The 17,362-nt window shown below is 40.1% G+C and overlaps 1 pseudogene; it reads right to left on the bottom strand.

Moving 5' to 3' along the window:
* Positions 1 to 7,355: 7,355 nt before the first annotated feature.
* Positions 7,356 to 8,117, bottom strand: LOC147639411 (pentatricopeptide repeat-containing protein At5g40410, mitochondrial pseudogene; annotated as a pseudogene).
* Between the last annotated feature and the right edge of the window lie 9,245 nt (positions 8,118 to 17,362).

Below are 17,362 nucleotides of genomic sequence, written 5' to 3'. Positions count from 1 at the left end.
TGGTCATTCTGCTTCGAGTTTTCTACATCAAAATCCGAGCCTACTTGTTTGGTACTGTTTTCATATGTACATGGACATTATCTGTTTCACAGAACCCATGGAGCATTGTATTCTTTAAATACTCCCAATAAATATATCATATATTGAGGGGGGGTCGGCCCGTTCCGGCCCCAGTGCTGGTGTCCATCTTTCCATTTCTGTTCATTTAAATTTCAAGTTGTTTTAAGTTGTCCATTTCATATTTGTGGTTTTAAAGTTGTGCTATTAAGCGTGTGGGTGTCCAACGGAGTCTTTCCCACTTGACGGGATCGGTTTCATTGCAGATCAAGCTTTTGCTGCTAACCATAAAGGCAAAGGTAAATTTAAGCTAAAATCTGTGAGACAGGTGCAGATGGTACAAAGAATCATGATAAGGGTGAGCAGAAGAAAGAGAAGAAGGTCAGGTGTAATTATTGCAAGGAGCTTGGTCATGTGATTAAGGAATGTCCTAAGGTGGCTGCGTAGGAGGCAAAGAAGAAAGATGGTATGGCTATTTGCAGATACCTCCACATCTAAAGTTGAATCTGCTAATGTTGTGCAGGAATCAGAATGGGCATTTGCTGTGCAGTGCAGTTATGACCCATCTTTGCACGATGTATGTATGTCTATTTATATTGCAGATTCACATGTATGGTATTTTGACAGTGGTGCTACTAAGCACATCACTTTGAAGCGTGACATGTTTACTTGCCTTGAGTCTGCGCGCCTGTTGGTAATTCTGTTACATGCACAAACAACTCCGAATATCCAGTAAGAGGAGTTGGAAAGATTGTGCTGACTGCTTCTAATGGCAGCTCTTTCACACTTTTTGATGTATTGTATGTGCCTGGGATCCGAAAGAACTTATTGTCTGTTTCTACACTGACTAGGATTGGACTAGTCAGTGAAGTTCATTGATGACAAATGCACAGTTCATGATCTTAGTACAGGTGATACAATTGTGGCATCAGGCTTATACATAGTGATGTATGTGGTCCAATGCAGTCATCATCATTGGAAATCATTTGAACTTTGTGACTTTCATTGATGACTTTTCCAGGCATGCATGGGTGTATCCTATGAAAGCTAAGTTCGAAGTGTTTATGTGCTTCAAACAGTTTGTCTCTTTGGTTGAAAATGTTTCATGTTGTAAAGTGGGCACCCTTTGTTCTGATCGAGGGGGGGAGTATATGTCTAAAGAGTTCAATGCATTCTTGGTGGATCGTGGGATAAAACATCAATATACGGTGCCTTATACACCACAGTAGAATGGCGTTGCTCAGAGAAAGAATCGTTCTCTCATGGAGATGGCAAGGTGTATGGTTAAGAGCCAAGCCCTGCCACATGCATTTTGGGTAGAAGCTATAATGTGTGCTGCATATGTACTTAACAGATGTCCCACTAAAGCATTGAAGTCTGTCACTCCATATGAGTCTTGGCATGGTTGCAAGACATTTGTGGCTCATTTGCGTGTATTTGGTTGCCTGGCTTATGCTCTAGTGCCAGAGCAACATCACAGGAAATTGGATGACAAGGCTGCTAAATGCATTTTTGTTGGGTGCAGTGTAGAAAGTAAAAGCTATCATTAGTATCATCCATAGTCTAAACATATCTTGGTCAGTCGAGATGTTGTTTTTGTTGAGGATGCAGTTCAGCCTTTGCTTTCATGTACCAGAGACGTAAATGTTCGCTCACAAGATGTGTATGAAACATTCTTGCCTTTGTTGGTAGTGCTGGTCAATCAAATGTGCCACCATATGAGGCAAAAATTCAGCCTATTCAGGTTTCTAATGAGTCTACAGAGATCAGCCCATTTCTGATGCAGATGTTCATGATGCACTTGATGGGGAGAGAACAGAAATTGAGGAGTCTAGGTCAATCCCTAAATGGCTGGTACAAACTTTGCGTGACAGCAAATTGGATGCACCTTTGCCTAGTCGTACTCGTTTTGGTTCTCAGCATGTATCATATGCATCGGATTGTTTTGCATTGGCTGTTGCAAGTATGTATGATGAAGAAGAGCCTGTTTTGTTTGAAGAGGCACAAAATTAAAAAAATTGGAAGGCTGCTATGTGTGTTGAATATGATGCTATTATCAAAAATGGCACATGGTCTTTATGTGATTTGCCTCCTGGTAAAAAGGCAATTGGCACTAAGTGGGTGTATAAGCTAAAGCGTAAGCCTGATGATGGTAGCGTTGATCGATATAAGGCCAAGCTTGTAGCAAAGGGTTATGCTCAGCAAAAGGGCATTGATTTTGATGAGACCTTTGCTCCCACTTGCCGTATGACGACCATTCGTAGCATTTGTGCATTGGCAGCTCATCATGGTTGGAATGTACATCAGTTGGACATCAAAATTGCGTTTCTGAATGGTGATTTACATGAGGAGGTGTATGTATCACAACCTTGTGGTTTTGTTCAGAAAGGGTAGGAAACCAAGGTATGCAGGTTAAGGAAAGCCTTGTATGGCTTAAAGCAAGCGCCTCGTGCTTGGTATGAGAAGATACATGCATATTTTATTACACATGGTTTCTGTAACAGTCCAACTGAGAGCACCTTGTATGTTAAGCGTGAAGGTGATGTACTTCTGATCATTGTGCTATATGTGGATGACATGCTGCTCACTGATCCTAATGAGATGCATATTGCTGATTTTAAAGTTGAATTAAATTCAGCTTTTGAGATGTCAGATTTGGGCCTATTGCATCATTACTTGGGCTTTCAATTTAAGCAATGTGATAGAGGTATTGCTTTGTGTCAGACAAAGTACATTGAGGCATTGCTACGTAGATTCGGTCTTGAGGATTGTAAGCCTATTGCTACACCTATGGAGACAGGCCTACACCTTAGCATTCATGATGCCACAGAGACTACTTTGATGCCACTCTCTATCAGGCAGGCTGTTGGTTGCCTCATTTATCTATGCATTTCGAGGCCTAATATTCAGTTTGCAGTCTCACAAATGAGCAGGTTTATGCATAGCATAGGCACTAAGCATTGGCAGTTAAGCGACTCTTTCACTACTTGAGTGGTACCAGGCACCTTGGGTTGTTTTATCCCAAGGGGGGATCATTGCCGCCAGATTTACATGCTTTTTTGGATTCTGACTGGGCTGGTTGCTATGACACTCGCGTGTCCACAGAGGTGGTTTTTGCTTCATGCTTGGCAACTCATGCATATCATGGTTGAGCAAGAAGCAGCAGCAGCCTACTGTGGCCACTTCCAGTTGTGAAGCTGAATACAAGGCAGCTTTCACAGCTACGGTTGAGTGTGTTTGGCTCAGACGCCTTGTGGCTGATTTGGGTGTTGGATAGCCATCTGCCACCACCATCTTCACTGACAGTCAGAGTGTATTGGCAGTTTTGCGAGAAACCCAATGTTCCATGATTGCACTAAGCACATTGAGGTACACTATCATTATGTCAGGGAGAGGCTCTCTATGGGGCAGGTGAGATTAGTTTGGCATATGTGCCAACACAGGACAACCTTGCTGATCTTTTCACAAAGGCATTGCCTCGTGAGAAGTTTGAAGCTTTTCGCAAAGCTTTGGGCTTACTTCCCTTTGTGGATTGATCATAGTCCATATGGCATGGCACTTCCCTATACATCGAGTGCCAGCTCTCATGTTCACAGAATCACTCCTAGGGGGGATTTGTTGCCATGTTATGGTAGTGATGTGTGTGAACACACTTAGGACCGCCGGGGCACTTTTTCCCTCACTAGGAGGTTTTTTCCCCTTTGCATTGTCTATACGCCCAACACTCTAGGGCTACCTTATCTTTGCTCTTGCAAACTTAGTAATACTACTTTTGTGTTGTGTGCTCTTGAGCTTCTTCTTCTCCAAGCTGTGTGTGCATTCCTGCAACCCTAGTTCCAACATGTTCTTGGAACATGCATCGCTTTGCATTTCCTAAATATGGCACCATTCGAGCTTCTAGGAAGCATCAATTGATACACAGTGATGTATGTGGTCCTACGGCCATGCTGTCTTAGCTTTTGTAGCACGTGTGGAGTTGGAAAGTGCATGCAAAGTAGAAACTTTGCGTAGTGACAGAGGGGGGGTATATGTCTCATGATCTACGACACTTCTATCATTCAAAAAGCGTAAAGCACTAGATCACTTTGCCTTACACACCTCAGCAAAATGGTGTGGTAGAGCACAAGAATAGGTCATTGATGGAGATGTCCAGATGGACCTACGAGACTTCTATCATTCAAAAGGCATAAAGCACCAAGTCACTTTGCCTTACACACCTCAGCAAAATGGTGTGGTAGAGCGCAAGAATAGCGTAGAAAATCATGGTGGACCAAATACTAAGCAATAATCCATAATGAATGATTAAAGGAATGCTAATAAGAAGGTTAATCAACAATGGACGAGATTAACCAAAAAGGATAAACACCCAAACAATGACATTGCATAAACATTCACTTGTAAATAGTGAGAGACCAAGTACATTCTTATAGCCAAAAAGGCTACCCACCACGACATCACGGCTTATGTCACCTCATATGACCTTATTACTTATGTCACACATACAAATATCTAGATATTATTGTGACCCCTCTAAGAGGTGGTTCACACACATATTTGACCACAAACAATGAAGACTTTATTTGGCCTTTCACACATACAAACAAACATACATGGCAAGACCTTGATCCCAACAAACTCCCCCTCAAGGGATTGCTCATGCTGTGTCAAGGATAAAGCTAGGCACATTGGCTCTATTTTCTCAAGCCAGCCCATGAGGTTCCCAGGGGTAGGACAAACACGAATTAGGCCACCAACACACATACAAACTAGAGATATGGCCTTGCTACCAACAAACCCTCCCTCAAGGGCTATCTCTCCTGCTATTTCAAGGATAAATCTTGGACTCATGGTCCAGTTTCTCATGCTAGTCTGGGGTGCCTCTTGGGTAGGGACCCCCCTTAAGAGATATCTCTCCTCACCTGTATTATGAGGTTTTCTCACGTCGGTGAGTGGTTCTACATAAGTGGGGACAACCAAACAGTAACAAGGACCAAAACATACATACAACACAAAACACACAAAAGAAAACGTGCTTCTATGTGAGCTTGATTTTCAACAAAGCCTTCCACAAGCGAACAATACATATGCTCATGGACAACACACACATTTGCGTGCTCATATGGCCGCAATTACAAATAGTTTTTTCACATATATTTTTGGAGTAATGCTTCCCCTTGAGCACATAAGATCTCAAAAATTCTATGCCGATGTCGGTGAATGATAACTCTATTATTTGGATTAATTTTGATAATTTTCGAGGCTAAAAATATAAATTTGGATATTTTTAGAGCTAAAAACTTAAACAATTATAGGAAAAATAGCTAATTATTAGTGAAAAAAATAGGATAGATTTTATTTGTTATGTTAACCACTCATTTTTATTTTTAGTCCATTTTGGGCTATTTTGTAAAAATTTTACGAAACAATAAAAAGCAGTGATTAGAAAAGGTGTTGCCATGGCTTGGAGAGATGGAGAAGGATGGTTAATGAAAGTGGAGTGTAGGCATGCCTTGGAGATGTGTTAGAAACATGTAGAAGTCAAAAATTAATGCATTTTTAACCTTAGGAAGGGGGTGGAGTCTAGTCACAGGTGAAGAAGCAGAACCAAGGATACATGTACCCAACCCCACACCAACACAGGTTCAAGCTCACAGGTTATGGACTAAAAGAGCTAACAAGGTATTGCATTACTTTGCAATATGTGTTTCAGATGGTATGTTATGCCATATACAGAATGAGGACAACCCCCGTGATGCTTGTGCAGGATGTTGAGCCCACATGTTTTGAGGATACCTTTGGACATACACTTTGGGATAAAGCCATGGATGAAAAAATGATTGCGTTGGATGCAAACATGACATGAAAATTGATGCCTTTGCCTAAGAGTAAAAAGGCTATTGGATGTAAGTGGATGTACAAGGTGAAGCACAAGTCAGATGAAAGCATAAGCAAGTACAAGACTCATAGTACTCTAATACTTGTGTTTGATTTTCACTTATCTTTTGTAGACCTCTTTTGAGTAGAGAAGATGAGGAAGACTTTCAACCTTCCATCACTGTGTGTTGTCTTCTAAGGTTGTGTGTGTGTGCTTGAAAGAGCTCAAGCTCTCTTCCCTCCCCCCCCAATCTTTTCATACCCAAGACGTGATCTGGATAGAAGATGTCATAGCCTCATCAACACGATAGGACTGAAAGTGATCCAAATTAGAGCACAAATGTCTAAAACATATTGATTATTAACTCTTACTTTGATTAGATTTCTTTTAATGGTATTATAAGAGTCATCACCACATGAGATACAATCACATGATATGACCAATATACATTGATATCCATTGATTATTTGTAATTAATTAGTCAATATCAACCCTTTAAAAAGATAGTAAGATGGTAAAGATATAGACTCCTTTATCAATGTATAATGGTCATTAAGCTAATTGGAGAAATTCTCTTTGTTATATATCAAGGATACTTAATGTGGTAAGGCATGAGTTTATGGCATGGATAGTCCTCTTCAATTTGAACTTGATCTTTCACACATGTGTCCGTATTGGCATATATTAGCTTCACTTTGGACTTAAACAATAATAGATGCGTGTGTGGACTAGCTCCCATGTTGGACACATGCAAGAGATAGTTTTTGTATCCATCATTTGCTAAGTACTTTTTGTGGAAGATCAAATTTGTGGAACCTTTGGAGTAGAACTAGGATAACCTCATACACAAGTACATTTTGTGGAAGATGAAATTTGTGGAACCTTTGGAGTAGAAGTAGGATAACCTCATGCACAAGCATATCAAAATAGAATGCAACCTCTGCCTCTCTTGCTTTACACCGTTGCTATAAGCACTGTTGCTCTTCGAGTGCGTGCTTATGTGCATGAGGCAATTTAGAGCTTCGATGCATGTTTTAGCAATGTATGTTGAATCTCTCGAGCTGGGTGGTTACGTGTATGCTCGCAGCTATGTATGTTCGAAATGCCCACAAGCTGAGGAATCATCCAACATTTGCTTGAGTGCGCTAACATAAAGTGTGGGTTGCCAATTCTGGACTACCCAACTGCTATCATGATATTGTGAATCATTTGCACAAAACAAACTTTTGGGGCATTGAGAGAACCAAAAAGCTCACTGCACAACAGCCACATTCCGAGTTCCAAAAGAAGACAGCTGAACTACAATCACCAATAGTCTCCACAAGCACACTTTCCATCTTCAAAAACGTGAAGGCGATTCGCATCTCTGACCATAATTTTACGCTTCTCTATTTTTGATATAAGCGATGTGGCAATATGGCAATCACCGCAGATCCGCATGTTCTTCACCACGCTTATAAGCACACTTTCCATCTTCAAAAACGTGAAGGTGATTCGCATCTCTGACAATAATTTTACGCTTCTCTATTTTTGATATAAGCGATCTGGCAATATGACAATCACCGCAGATCCGCATGTTCTTCAGGTCACGCTTATAGTTGCCTCTTGAGGTGTATTGATGAGGGCACAAGCAATGGCCAATCTCTTGTAGCTTCGCATAGATACCTTTACTTTGTGTATGCTTTCTATCCCCAACAAAAAAAGAATGAACATTTCCGCTCGCATCAACCCACACACACTGTCCTGGCTTCTTCCAAGCAGCATTTTTCACTCGCATGGCTTCAACCTTTTCTGCATCCTCATGCATGCCAACAGATGCATAAATATTAGCCATACAGACATAAGCTGCAGCATTAGCATTATCTAGTTGTACTTGCTTTTCAAAGGCAAATCTCCCAAGCTTCACATGTCCCCATTTTCGACAAGCACCCAACAGTGCACCCCAAACTGGAAGATAATCAGAAGATGGCATCTTCTTAATCACTGCCATTGCCTTGTCAAATTGCCCTGCACGACCAAAAACATCCACCATGCAAGTGTGGTGCTCTAAGTCTGGTGTGATCTCATATTTTTCGCTCATATTAGCAAAATACGTTTGGGCCTCATCCAATAGCCCTGAGTGACTGCATGAATTCAGCACACAAAGGAAGGTGACCGCATCTGGAGACAAGCCCTGGCTCTGCATCCTTTGACAACAGTTGAGTGCATATTGAAGTGAACTCTTGTGAGCTTATTTTCCCCCTAGTTGAAGCAAGACCCTAGTAGCACAATTTATGTTTTGAAAGTACATCTTTTGTCTCCTTGGTTGTATTTCATATCATAGTAGCCAAGTTGAAGTGAACTCATTTGTGAGCTTACTTACCCCTGATTGAAGCAGGACTCTATGTTTAGTAGCACAATTTGAAAATGGCATGTTTTGAAAAGGTGCATCTTTTGTCTCCTTTTTCTTTGGTTGTGTCTTTCATATCATAGCCAAGTTTCCTTGGTCATGCAAGTCACAAGATGATATTGTAGCCAAGTCTAATTTGATTCAAGATAATTTTTTATGGAACTTGCCAATTTCCAAGTTGTGTGGAAAATTACTCGATTTATAATTAACATCCTCATGGCAAGAGACTAGCTGTATGTTCTTCTTTGACACAACAAAACCATTTGACCGAACTCCAATAATATTCTCATATCCTTACCTTACCTTCTTATATGATGTCCTTGGTCTTATGCTGATGCCTTCATGCGTAGCAAGTACAAAATTATATATATCATTGATGCCGCAGATGACTCCTCGTGCTCAAGCACATGTTTGGCTCCTAGAGAGAAATGTCGACAACGGATTGCTAAGGGGTTTCACACACCAAGAGTTGGCCGACTCCTTCTAGTACCCTACCACCACTGCTACCTACCACCGCTATATCCACATGGGCCACCATGAGTTTGAGGCCTTCTATGACTATGTCTGTAGAGAGCTCATTGGAGCGCTCCTTGAAGCCTTCTATGTGTTGCATACAACTTCACCTCATTGGCTTCTCCTAGTGCCAAGATGCTTCCTTTTGTCGCACACGTCGCATTATCCAAAGAGTGGACTCCAATGCTCTCTCCGAGTTTACACATGAGGCCCAATGCCCGACTATTCCAAGTATGCCAAGAGTTCAAACACATTATGATGCTAGTCCTAGAGCCTGAACAGTTTGAAGCATGCCATGGCTAATTTGTAATGGTATGATCAAGGCCATTGCCTAGTAATGGATAGTAATGGAGCTAAGCTATCTAACCATTCTCGATGATGTTAGAGAGACACAATGATTCTTGGGCTAGTGCTTCATTGAGAATGCAGTCCTCCTACAAGTGGCTTGTTGTAAAATTGGAGCCCTTTGCTAGCTGGCGTTGATAAACCCAACATGAATATAGTCGTACAAACCTTATCAATATTGGCCTCTTGCTCCTCCTCCATTAGGAGAAACATGAACATAAAAAGGGCCCTTTATCTTAACATATAATCTCTTACTAATAGGAGGAGATTAAAAATGGACCAATAGGAGCAAAGTGGTGTGCACATTTTGAAAAGTCTACTTAAAGCTCATTAGCTAATGGTTTTACCTTGTCCCCTACTTTTCAATTTACCTCCCCCTAAATTTAGAGGGGGCTATTTTTTAAGAGGCCTTCGTTTTTAAAAGTGCTCCTAAAATTCAAAAATTTTCCTCCAGTCCCAAAAAGTTACTTTTTGTTGAGACTTCAAGCTCTGGTACAGATGGTGGTGGATAGCACATGGTGTGCCTGACAAGTTTACTTCATTAGGTTGTGTGGATTTATGACCGCGTCTAGTTGGTCATGTGTGGACATTACATTAGGTCTACTTTCAGTGTGTGAACATAACACTCTTTGTGTGTGTTCTCTTTGTAGTGTGTTAAAGAGATGTTGGCTATGGCTTCTCTCCTTCTTAGTATGGTTTGGATTAGGGTTTGCCCCTATGGTGTGTGTGCTCCCTCCTTCTATTTTGTAACATGGTATCAGAGCTAGGTGCTCATCATTGGGTTTAGTGAGTGAGTGAGAGAAGAGGGAAAGAAGAGAAGCTGTTAAGGAAGCCATTGAAGGTTGGAGCAAAGAAGAAGCTGTGGAACACACCTCGGTACAGATCTGAAAGCTTAGGACCACAGGTAAGTGTAGCAAGACCCCCTCTACGGATTGCAGGTAACAAGAGCAAGTGAAAGGCAACATTTGAGTTGCTTGAGGCAATCAAATTTCTGGTTTTTTGGCAAGCGTTAATGGAAAGCTTGAGCTCTTGAATGTATTGGTCTTGTGCAAGTGAAACACTGAAGGTCCTATATATTTTGAGAGGGCAAATGCATGAGCAACTTGGAAGCAACCATTACATGTATTTTTGAAGTGATTGTGAGAAATTTTTTGAAGGCAAATTTTTGGTCTTTGTGACCCTCTTCAAAACAGTGAATATAGGCTCAATGGAGGGTCAAATGCATCAATTATACTCAAAATTGATACTTCTCCCTCATACCCAAGGTGCATTAGGTCAATGCTAAGGTGCCTATCACTTCATTGGAGCTAAGCCATCTCTCCTACAGCCCTAGAAACAAGTGGTGTGTGAAAAAGGCCTCTACAGGATAGTAACTTGAAGAATATGATGCCATTTGCTCATTTCAACATCATTTGAACTCATTCAAAGCTTGGGAGGTTTAGCAAATGCATTGCTAAGGCTTGAAGAAGCTTGGTTGTAGGTCATTACAAGGATTTGAAGCTCATTGGAGGGATTAATCAGTCAATTTGCAGGTTTCCAGAACTGTCCTACAGAAATAGAGCATCACAAATCAAGCTATAGCTCACTCCCTTGGAAGTTTGATGCCTTGGATGGTTGATATGCATACACTGGAGTGTCTTTGTATGTGAATGTATATGATAAACACATATTTGGATCATTTTACGAAGCTTTGAAGCTTTGGACAGCATTGGGAAGTTTGCCATTTTACAGGGTCCATTTCTGTCTCTTTTTTACACTCTACTCTACTCAACTAGAGTGAGGATCTCTACTAAGGTTGAGCTCATTGGAGCTTTGTGTAAGGTTCTTTCATTATATTGTGTTTCGAAAACAATCTGTAAGCAATCATGGGAGATGGCCTAGTACAGATTGTGGGGGAGAAGTTAGATCGAAACAACTTCCAATCTTGGAAGTACAAGATGCAGAGTTTCTTGAAAGGGAAAGGCTGAGGTTCCTTGGAATCCACATATCTACATTACTTTCATAGTATCCCTGATGAGATGAGGGCCTTTAGAACCCACACCATTTTTATTGGAAGGGGTTGTTGTTTGTTGGCTTGCTTATGGTTCTGTTATTGAGGTCTTTATTTTCAATTGTGACCCTATCTCTGAATGCAACCTTTTCAAACTCTTCAACGTGCTCCTTATAGTCACTACTACTGGTTGAAGATAGTATTTCATTCAAAGCAAATTCAGGGTACTGAAATATTTGTGGAAGTTCTCATGACAATATCTTTTATAGAGTAAGTTCTCATGAGAATATCTTTCATAGAGGAATTTAAAGAGAGCTTCCTTAGGACTATCCTACAGCCTGAAAAAACATTACATAGAGAAAGAATAGTTAGATAATACCATATACATAGAATACAACACTTGAAAAAATTACCTCAGCAACAATCAAAACCAAACTCTCAAAAAACATTACATAGAGAAAGAATAGTTAGATAATACCATATACATAAAATACAACACTTGAAAAAATTACCTCAGCAACGATCAAAACCAAACTCTCAAAGACTTTTCCCTTAAATACTTTGTCCGTCATGATCATCAAAATACATAAGATAACTTTAGATAACATGAATCATGATAAATCAATGTGAATGTCTCAAGAAAGTTATTTGAATGCTCAAACAACTCTCAAACCCACATATCATTTTCTAACGATATTCAGCTTATGTGATCAAAAGACACATTCGATAACTTCAAATAGCATGAATCATCAAAATTTAGTGTGAATGTCTTAAGAAAGTGATTTGAATACTCAAACAACTGTTAACCCTTCATATCACTTTCTAAATATATTCAGCTTATGTGATTAAAAGACACAATCAAATTACTTACTTTCATAGCTAGCCTATATCATTGGTAAATTTAAAAGAGAGTCTAGTTCAAAGACATTGTATTGTCTGTAGACAAAAAACACTGAAAAAATGCTAGAAGTGTCTTTTGAAACATGTTTGGATATGTAGATCTTCCTATTTTTAGAACAAGACACCCTTAACATTGGAATAGCGATTTGATACATCTAGCCCTTTCCAACCACCCAACAAATCACTTTCTAAAGACATTCTCTCATTCCTCCATAAATATATAGAATCTATGTTTAGATTTCACAAACTTATGCAAAGAAAGATTAAAAAATATATGATACATGGTCTTTGAATTTATCTGATATATATATGGTCTACATAATATTATCCCATGAAATATCAAGAATAATATTATCTAATATATATATGGTCTACATAATATTATCCCATGAAATATCAAGAATATACAATAAAAGATAATTAACATATTCTCTCACTCATTTCTATTTGATTCAAATAATATAAATGAATTTATATTTGATTCACTCATTTCTATTTGATTCAAATATAATATAAATGAATTTATAGGTCCCTGGTATCCTTAAAACGTTAGCAACATAAGAGAACAATTGAAAACAATACATCAATACAAAAGGAGTACTTGTGTAAATCTTAGCAAAAATACTCTTCTTGTCCTATTTAGGGGAGAATTTAACAAGAATATAGAGGAGAGGGAGAGCTTCAACTACAAGCACACAAGAGAGACAAGAGAGAGATTATGGATGGTTGAATTTTCTTGAATCTACTATTAAACATACAATGGTTGGTCCATAGTGTGAACCCAACTACATGAGCTGGTGCTATAACTATGCGAATGCTCTACTAGTTGTCAACCACCATGATGTAGTCCACTAGCACCATATCATAACCATAATCTCTACTAAACATGCCAATGACATAAGTGCGGCACCATCATCAAGGTGGCAAGGTCATGCATATCCAAACTAGGTGAGCTCAATATCTTAACACTCCCCCTCCAGCTCAACTCCATACTTTATACTCCAAGTAAGCTCTTGAACCTGTAGAGCTTCTCTGTATACCGAGTGCCTTTGTGAAGATGTCAACCACCTAATTCTCTATGCTGACATAAACATCACCTTCTAGAACCTTCTCCCTCATAAAATGATAGTGCACCTCAATGTGCTTCGTCCTAGTATGATACAACAGTGGTGGTGGGTTACTGGCCAATTGTATGCTTCTCATGTTGTCACAATAAATGACAACTGCTCTATCTAGGCTCACCCATATCTATAAGTAGCTTCTACAAACAACCAAGATACCTCACAAGTTGCCATAGTTACATCCCTATACTCTATCTCTGTACTCGACAACTGTAGGTTGTTTCTTGCTACTCCAAGTCATAGTTGTTTCTTGCTACTCCAAGTCATAGTAGCTAAACTCCCGAAAGAAAACATAAAACTGATAGTAGATCTCCTATTTGAGATACTACCAGTCTAATCTACATCTATGTAACCATGTACTTGAATCTCTCTACTAGCCTCATAGAAAAGTCCATAATCAATGGTGGACTTTATGTACCCGAGAATTTGTCTAGCCACATGCAAATGTGGCTTCATAGGGGCTTGCATAAACTAGCTAACCAATCCAACAACATAGCTTAAGTCTAGCCTAGTAATAGTAATGTAAATTAGACTTCCCACAATATGCTTGTGGATCCTCCAAAAACTCACATGTATCTATGGAGAGCTTAGTGTTCTACTCCAATGGTACTCCAATGGCTCCAAGATAGGCTTACAACCTATCATACCATACTTGGACAACATGTCCAAGCCATACTGCAACATAATCCCATGAGGTAATCTCACCACCTCCATGTCCAAGCCATACTGCAACATAATCCCATGAGGTAATCTCACCACCTCTATGCCCAAGAAATACCGCACCCAAATCCTTCATCTCACATTTCTACCTCAAAAGTAGCCTCACATCATGTATATTTGCATCACTATCACCAGTGATAATCAAGTCACCCACATAGATGAATAATAGCTCTGTATATTTGCATCACTATCACTAGTGATAGTGATAGTGATAATCAAGTCACCCACATAGATGAATAATAGCTCTGTATATTTGCATCACTATCACTAGTGATAATCACTATCACTAGTGATAATCAAGTCACCCACATAGATGAATGATAGCTCTGTATATTTGCATCACTATCACTAGTGATAATCAAGTCACCCACATAGATGAATGATAGCTCTGTATATTTGCATCACTATCACTAGTGATAATCAAGTCACCCACATAGATGAATAATAGCATGATCCCTCACATCATGTATATTTGCATCACTATCACTAGTGATAATCAAGTCACCCACATAGATGAATAATAGCACGATCCCTCTATCTATCCTTTTCATATAAAGTGAAAAATCTACATTGGATATCTAAAATCCAATGTATATTTGCATCACTATTACTACTGATATAATCAAGTCACCCACATAGATGAATAATAGCATGATCCCTCTATCTATCCTTTTCATATAAAGTGAAAAATCTACATTGGATATCTAAAATCCAATGGTAACAAGATCCTTCTTGATCTTGTTTGACCATGCAAGAATGCATTCTTTACATCCATTTGAAAATCACCATGCAAGAATGCATTCTTTACATCCACCATTTGATGTAAAAGACCATCCCTTAGTTGTATAGCCAGCACAAACCCTCATCCATTATTATATGGATGGTGATAATGTATACCCTATCTACCAAGCAAGAATGCATTCTTTACATCCATTTGAAAATCACCATGCAAGAATGCATTCTTTACATCCACCATTTGATGTAAAAGACCATCCCTTAGTTGTATAGCCAGCACAAACCCTCATCCATTATTATATGGATGGTGATAATGTATACCCTATCTACCAAGCAACTACACAATAGCCATGGGGTAGAGACCTTAACGCTATGGCCCAAGAGACTACCAATGCAGTGTTTCCACTACCAAGGCATGGCAAGCACCCCCACAATAGCTCCTACTCCTGCACAATCTCCCTTAACACCAATGTGCATTGGTTGTGGTATAGACCACATGTACAAGGATTTCCCTCTTAGAGAATCCACTACCACAACAATCAACTGCCACAAGATCCCAACTAGTCTAAACATGCTCAGCATAAGAGACAAGTTTATCCAGACCATCCTTCTCAACCCACTAACCCACCTACGAAGCAAGAGAAGGGAAGTTGTGCATGCAACCAAGTTTTCATCCTCATCTAAGACCTCGAAAGCTAAGGATACGGCTCAGGTTCTCACTTCAAAGGAAGTACCCAAGCATATGAGCTCAGCTCCTAAACACCAAACCTAAAAACATCAAAGGGTAGGTAAAGGAGTAGATAGAGTGATCATCCATTTGGAGAGGACACCACATCCCAATCCTCTTCCTCTTCATCTAAGTAGTAGATAGAGTGATCGTCAGAGGACACCACATCCTAGTCCTCTTCCTCTTCATCCAAGGAGGGAGAACCATTGAAGCCAATAGACACTCATGATACTGGGCACTTTGACTTAACCCATCCACCAAAGAATTTGGTAGCCTATCCCAACCTTGTGGTAGAAAAGAGCACACTCATAGCTCAAGAATTGGTGGTGGTCAAAACCTATCAAGATGACCTTGAGGGAAATCCTCTTGACAAGGTCATTTACTATTGAGGAGCTTGTGGTGGCCTTGACCAATTCTCTGAAGCCTACACACAAGTCAGAGAAGGAACCCCTATGCTTAGTTAACGTAGAGGACCCCTAGGTGATAGAGGATTCTAAACCAAATATGGTCCTTATCCCTGAGGACCTAGAATTGACTCACCTTGAGAAATGGAAGTCACTAGAGCTCCATTCTTGATAGGTCCTATCCACTTTCCCTACTCCTTGGCTAGGCCATAGAGCTTTATAAGCAATGAAGCTTGCACCCCAAGAGACATCAATGGCATGGTAACCTTCCTCTCATCTCAAGTCCAAGTGCCCATCAGAACCCTCCTATTTTACAATGACTTGTTACAAGGAAATACCAACCTACGGGCAAGACCTAAAGGTCTGGATGAAAGGGAAGCTCCAAGGAGGAATGGAAGAATAACCATTTCCTCACATATAGGTTTGGATGGAAGGGAAGCTCCATGAAGGAATGGAAGAACAACCAATTCCTTGCATATAGGTCTGGATGGAAGGGAAGCTCCAGGAAGGAATGGAAGAACAACCAATTCCTCGCATAAAGACAAATTAGACAAGGAAGCTCCAACTCCTCTAAAGACAACAAAAGCTATAACCTATGTGCAAGTGAATAGGCTAGGTCACTACTTTAAGAGTGATGATATGAACGTTGCACTCCCAAAAGTAAGATGGACTTCAAGTTACAGCCATCCTTGATGGTGGGGCTAGAGTTTGCATTATTAAGAAACAATGCTGGGAAACATGGGGACAACCTACAATGGATACCTCCAATGGATGACACAATGGATACCTCCAATGGATGACACAACTCTAGTGGTAAAGCTGGCGGTTGGAGCCACTGTGCAAAGCCTATAGGACTTTTGTGGGACCTAAAAATCAAGGCCTTTGGCATTGGTTTTTGTCACACCTTTGTGGTGATGAATTTCTCCCAGTAGCCAGGCTCACATGATTACATCCTTGGAAGGACTTTTATGCATGAAACTCGGATGGTTAATGATTGGGATACAAATCACATCTACATCTGAAACAAAGACCACACGATAAAGGTGAACCTACTCACATAGAAGACTCACCCCATGAAAGGAGAACCTTTGACTGAAGATTTAGTCACCACCATAACCCGATCCACAACTGTGAACATGTGCCAAACATGTTACAAAACAATAGAAGATGAATGTGAAAACAAAGAATTTGCACCACTCCCTGAGCAGCCCGAGGACTTGGGCTGCTCAGGGAGAATTGGATGCACATTCTTGACATTCTTCCCAAAAGAATTGGACTTGAAGAATTGGATGCACATTCTTGCCACCACCATGGACATTCTTCCCAAAAGAATTGGCACCAGATATGTTTCAACTGATGACAAGGAGCTTACATCTATGTACATTCTAAGTGCCACATCCATGTTGCATATCTCGAACTACCCCTCCAAGATAGGGAGTCCCAACCAAGAAAATCATATCGCAAGTCCCCTAAGATCCCCATGATGGTAGATAAGGAGGACAAAGAGACATATATTTTCCAGGGAGGGCATGAGGATCATTTGCTTTGCTTTTATGAAGCAATAGAGGCCCACACAAACTTTTGTC

Source organism: Cibotium barometz, chromosome 4 (genome assembly GCF_041138505.1).
Source record: "Cibotium barometz isolate CiBa-2024 chromosome 4, ASM4113850v1, whole genome shotgun sequence".
Lineage (NCBI taxonomy): Eukaryota > Viridiplantae > Streptophyta > Polypodiopsida > Cyatheales > Cibotiaceae > Cibotium > Cibotium barometz.
Note: the sequence above shows the minus strand (reverse complement) of the source record. Positions and strands in the feature narration are given on the sequence as shown.